At 40.2% G+C, this 6,043-nt stretch overlaps 1 protein-coding gene and 2 pseudogenes across 2 annotated transcripts in view; 2 read left to right on the top strand and 1 right to left on the bottom strand.

Moving 5' to 3' along the window:
- The window catches only part of LOC146470803 (uncharacterized), a 5,765-nt pseudogene extending 4,021 nt beyond the window's left edge, over positions 1-1,744 (top strand).
- Positions 1-6,043, bottom strand: part of LOC146470798 (uncharacterized) — a 68,442-nt gene that overhangs the window by 55,255 nt on the left and 7,144 nt on the right. The window lies entirely within an intron of this gene.
- Positions 1,670-5,026, top strand: LOC146470804 (uncharacterized; annotated as a pseudogene).

Consider the following 6,043-nt stretch of genomic DNA (forward strand, 5'->3'; position numbering starts at 1 on the left):
GCAAGAACAGTATCAAAACTCGCTGTCCCCTTCTGAGTTTTCCGATCAGCAGGCCGTTCACTCTGAATATAAACTAAAGTACGAGAAAACGCGCGAGGAACTACAAAAACAGTACGAAGAGCTTATGGCTGAAAATGAGCTTGAACGAACTGGCGGCAGAGTTCAGCCGATGGAGCCAGTTGTCGAACAAAAAACCAGTGCTCAACCGGACCAACAGACTCTTTATTCTCTACCTTGACATCATCAGCTGCAACAACTTCATATTGACGCTCGCCACAACCCGCTTCGGCGGACGCCTTCTTATAAACAGAACCCACGAAAGCGGTCAAGTTTGCGGCATGCTTCCTCCTTTGGAAAGCGAATCGCTCACAGACGCTCTCGAAAACAAAGAGCCCCTTGTTCTGAATGACACTACGAACGTTGGAAGATATTCTATAGTTTCGCCTTGAAAAAATGCTGCCTTCTCGTAGAATACAGATTGCAACACAAATCCTTGTTGTTCGAAGCGGGACAAAGTAATCCAGTGTTATCACTTAGCGCCGGGCGATTCGAGTGCCGATAAATTATATTTTTCATATCCTTTGAATTGACGACTTCACAGACTAAAAATAACAGTTTAAGCTCTTTAAGCAAGAGATAGACTACGAGAAGTCACTTACTTTTCTTAGGGATAGTAAAGCGAGCGAACTTCGCGCGCGCGCCCGAAATTGCCTCTCGCGAGGAGACACGACGCGCGGAGGGTTTGCTCGCTTTCCTTTCCCTAAGCAAAAATAAGGGAGTACTCGTTATCTAATCAGAAAGAAACATTGGTTCCTTTTATTCTTCCGGATTAACGAAACCTCGGGCCCGGTTGTTCGAAAGCAGATTAACCCTAATCACCGATTAAAAGTTAACGGAGGTTTTCATCTCGCTCTTCAAAAATGAGTTAGGCCTCTGGGCCGGGCTGTTCTAAGGCCGATTAACGCTAGTCTACGATTAAAAGTGAATCGAGGTTTTCATCTCGCTCTGAAAAAGTGGGTTTAAAGCCTTATTTCAAGCTAAAAGTAAAGAAAAGTCTAAGTCAAAACTGAGGGTCAAAAATCTTTTGGAAGAATCTTTACCGATTAGTAATTAACTTGAATCAAAGCTCACGTTAATCCAGGATTAGGTTAATCGGATTTCGAACAACCCGGCCCTGAATTTAAACTAATGGTTAACAGAAAAGTTTAAGTCAAAGCTAAAAGCAGCAAATCCTTATTGATTAGTGAATAAACTCGAATCAAACTTCATCTTAACCTAGGATTAACTTAATCGGGCTTTGAACAACTGGGCCCTGCAGAAGATCATGGCTTCATTTTCGTGATTTCTATCCAAATCGCAAAAGGTTGGTTTCTCGAATAAAGGGAGTCGTTTAGTTATTGCACGAAGTTTGCAGTAAATCTTACAAATTAACGCTACCGATATATCACACTTTGAAAATTAACCTCAAACTACGTTGGCACTTGATGATTAGCCAGGACCTTGAACCCGCTTTGAACAACTGGGCGCTGGTCAGTTTATATATATTGACGTTAACAATTATATTTCTAAAGAGACAGAAAGTAGATTTTTATAGTAACACGAAAGATCCTTGTGAATAGCTAGAAAGTGAAAAAAAAATTGTAAATAATTTGTTTGTTTATCGGACCTGATGGCTTTGGGCTCGTTTGACTACCATGATCGAGAACAAGCTGTTGAAATACAGTGCATTTGTATGAAAACACGAGCAAGCTGGTTGTCTTGTTTTTCTAACGACCCCACTGCAGTGGCGGTCCCAGACTTCACCGCGCTCAAACGGTGGGCATGTGCAATGCCTTCCCCCTTCACAGTCACCGGCCGGCAGAATTTCCCGCGCAAAAATTTAAAGCAAACAATTGAAACAACCCTGTCTTGTGACGATTTACCAAGGGAACACCGCCCTCAAACGGTGAGCATGCGCAATACCTTTTGCTTCCACAGCCACCGGCTTCCAGAATTTCCCGCGCAAAAATTCAAAGCAAACATTTGAAACAACCTTGTCTCATGACGATTTATCGAGGGAACGACAAAAAAACGTAAACAATATTAAAAGTCCTTTAAAGATAAGGTTTTTACCGTTGGGAACTCAAAGCTGAGAACTTTTTCGCGAGTATGTGAGTTTACTAAATTATCCGACTCTCCTGCGTTAAAATCCGTGTCCAATAAAATCAGCGGCTTCTGAGCGACGCATGAGCATTGAAAGTGTAGTTTCAAGCTGATGGAGGAGGTTGAGGCTTTAGCTGACATGCTCAATTTTCTCTTCATGTCTTACATACAAGTTAAGCGAAAGGAAAGGCAAAAACCAAAAAAATAACAAAAATACATGTTGTGTTACGGCTAGGGACAAATCCCATCTGAGACGGTAACAGCCGATCGAATTACGAAAGCTAAAAATCATATCTTTTTTGTATTAACTTAAGACTCTCCTTTTTAAAAGAGCATATCTCGATTAGTCCTTTAGAATAACTTTCATACGATTTTTAATTTTTAACAGAATTAGTTAGCATGATGTTTATGATCTAATTTTTATGCTTTTACAGTTTACTTTTTAACACTATATATATTGTTTAATTAATACCATTTGTAAAGCGCATTTGAAAACTTCAGTTGAATTTGCGCTTAAGAAATGATTATTATTATTATTATTATTATTATTATTATTATTATTATTATTATTATTATTATTATTATTGACTTTAAGGAAGTTTATAGATGTATAACATCAAAGTGTTTCATATAAAAATCAACTGTTTAGGACTCTGGAATGATATTTCTCAACCATTTTCTCTCAAATGTCTATTTTTACAATACAAGGACGTCAAGAACCGTTCAAATGTATTAGTTCTCTAAAGGAAATTGCATATTTTCGCCCAACAACTGACGTCATAGTCTCTTAAAATAACCGCTGACACAACAGTTCCGAGACGCAATGCTATTCATGGCTATTGGCTAAAATTCGTGGTTAAAAGTATTTTTCTGTGGTCGAAAGTGAGCCGATGCGGAAAAAAAGTTTCAGTCATTGAATGGATGTTCATGGCCTAAGCTTTAAGAAAAATATATTCAATTAAGGTCAAATATTGAGCAAGTGGCACCGACTGACTGTGAGGTACAGAGAGCTAAAATTTTTGACACAACTTACCATTTTGAAATCCCACCGTTTTGGCTACGTCTTTCCACATTTATGCTTTCTTCATCTTGGTTGAAACACTGGGAAAATATTGTCCTAAAGCACCGGAAACTCTCTGACAGCTTCGGCTGTTTTTTTTTTTTTTTTTTTTTTTTTTCTTGCCTGATTGGTCAACCTCGGGGGCCGCCATCTTGAAAGCCGGGAAAGAGTTGGGCACGTGTGTTCCCATTGGTTTTTGGTTATTATTCGTCACGCTCTGATGACTTTCGCTGACGTTCATGAAAGTCCAAGCCAAGCGCGTTTGCATTTGCGCTTACTTGTTCGCGTGTACTTGCACTTGCATAGACCCTTATCACTCGGCGGCCATGTTGAGACTCGGGGGAATAAAACGCTTTGTTTTCGCACGGCAAGCCTCGGCCAGACGCGAATTCAGTGCGAGGCTTACCGTGCAAGAACAAAGCTTTTTATTCTCCTGAGACTCAACATGGCCGCCGTGTGATAAAGGTCTATTGAGTTTGAAGTTGCGTCGCACGTGTGAACCAAGCTTATCTGTTCGGTGGGCCTTTATATTCTGGGAAATACTAGCTTCCTTAATTTTTTTTAGTAAATAGACAAGAATAGTTGAAAACTATTATGTTCTTTGATGCTAACGCCTGGAATTAGTCAACAAATTACTCATTTCGCTATTTACGAAAGTTGTGATTGGCCATAGTAATGACTTTGGTTTTTAAGTCACAATCGCCCTATCGTCTTAAGGTTCCATCCAAGCAAGTTTGGTTAGACAATTTTTTTTTTCTTTTGGACAATTTTGACTTTCCGTGCGTTACGATGAACAAGTTTCCAGAAAATTCTTTTCAAAAACTCGTTCACAAGCTGTGAACACGAGGATATCACCCTTTTTAAAAAGAGCCTTGTTCAGGAAAACTTGTTTACAGGCATAAGCGAGTGCTTGCTGTAAGTATAATTATATAAGACTACAATTGTGAAGCCAGACAAAACTTCTTTCTTATATGTTTTTGTAGATTTTAACCAATAGAAACGGTTCCTGTTAACATATCCAGCCGCAGTGTGAACGTTAAAGCAAAGGATTGTGCGAGGTCGCGGTGTTTCCACATAAATTGAAGTACCATTGTTATCAACCTTGAAAACGGCAAGGTTTTAAAGCCAGTCCCTCGATAATATAAGTAGGTGAGGGGGTACGTTTCTAGAGAAAATCGCCGTGCTGCGTCGGTGTGTACTATATATTTACTGATGACGATGTAGTCCTTACGTTCAGCGATGCCTCCACACCCGAAATGAAGCAGTTGACTCCAATCCATTCTTTCCAAAACTGGCTTCTTGATTTCGAACCAGCGGTCAGCGTTGTCCATTATGAGTTGAACAATGAAGGACAGAAAGTTTGCAATAAAATGCGCACCGTCTGCGGGAACTTTAACAGCACTTCTCTAGCAAATCAAACAATATTCTTTGACCTCTTTTTAATGCGTTTCACCTACATGCATTTTCTCTTATTTTTCCGCTGGGACACGCACCACGAGGGAGCCAACTGGTGGTTGACTGACAAATACGTGGCCTCCGTTGTGGAATTAAAATTCCGATGGCAGGCCCTGCCGTTCTTCCAAGTGGCGGTGAAAAACCCGCTGCATCATGGCTATCCGCGGTAGCTACGAGGAATTAAAGAACTTGGCAAGGTTTTATTGACGACGTTCAAAAGAAGGCATCAGTTCAATACGCAAATCATAGTTTATTTGAGTATTTCAAGAAAAGACCGAGTCTATATGTGAAGACGTCCCGTACCTACTGTATGTAGGTGACTCGCCATCAACCATTATCCCGTTTGCACATTTTGCCCGCGAAAAATGACACCGCAAAAAGAGGGAGGTGATGAGGAAGGGGAGGGGGAGGGGAGGAGGAGGGGGAAGGGAGGGGAGGGGGAAGTTTTGATTTGGATATGGAATGGATGTCCGTTTTCGTTAGAGTCATTTAGAGTTACGTTCACGGCAAATACCAGGAATGACTTGTTGAGCTGGCAATTTTGAGAGTCGCCGCTATGTTGACGAAATGCACTTCTTCAAGCGAGAAATTGGTCGTTTCCTCGTTCATTACAAACATGCAGTCCTGCCATAACAAGATAAAGACTTTGTTTGATGAAACAACTAGGGGATAGTGCTAGCTAATAAATTTCCTGCGTTCGGATTAGAAAGCACAGAAGAAAAAAACCGAAACAAAAAAACAGGTGCACGTTTCCGAAGACTATGGAATTTGAACTACAGGTAATGATATTAATTTCCCCCAAAGGAAACGTCAGCAAAATTAATAATTGAACTTTTTGTCGTTATTGTTCCATGTGAGTCAGCGGAATGAGCAGTTTCGAAATTAACCGAGACCAATAGAGGTAAACTAAGACATTTTGAAAGCATTTCAGTTGCCACATGTGAAAGAACTTTTTAGGGAACTAAGGGGTCATAACAAGTTTCTTCGAAGAGTACCCACCTTCTCTGGGGTAGGAGTATTATTGAAGACACCACCAATCTCCTGAACATAACCGACAAAATTTGTATGGCTTTTTGAAGCAAATACTCAGCTAACAACAGTCAGCACTGTTAAACAAACGAGAAAAGTGAGGTTTGAATCTCACTGTTGTGATCATCTTTTACTGCTGGACTAGAGGGGTGGCCGTGCAATAAAGAGACCATCTTTTGAGGTTGAAGAAGATGGGTGCAGGCAGAGTCTACTTTCCATTTTTGTACCTTGGTTGCGTCAAAAATTAAAGCGGATAGTTAATTTTTTATGCTGCTATTAACAAGGACATTATCGTCTTTTTAACTCAGTTCGCGATTATGTCACAAACTTCATTGGAAATTATAAAATTACTGAACC

This window comes from Pavona decussata, unplaced genomic scaffold, assembly GCF_977016875.1.
Source record: "Pavona decussata unplaced genomic scaffold, jaPavDecu1.1 SCAFFOLD_110, whole genome shotgun sequence".
Classification (NCBI taxonomy): domain Eukaryota; kingdom Metazoa; phylum Cnidaria; class Anthozoa; order Scleractinia; family Agariciidae; genus Pavona; species Pavona decussata.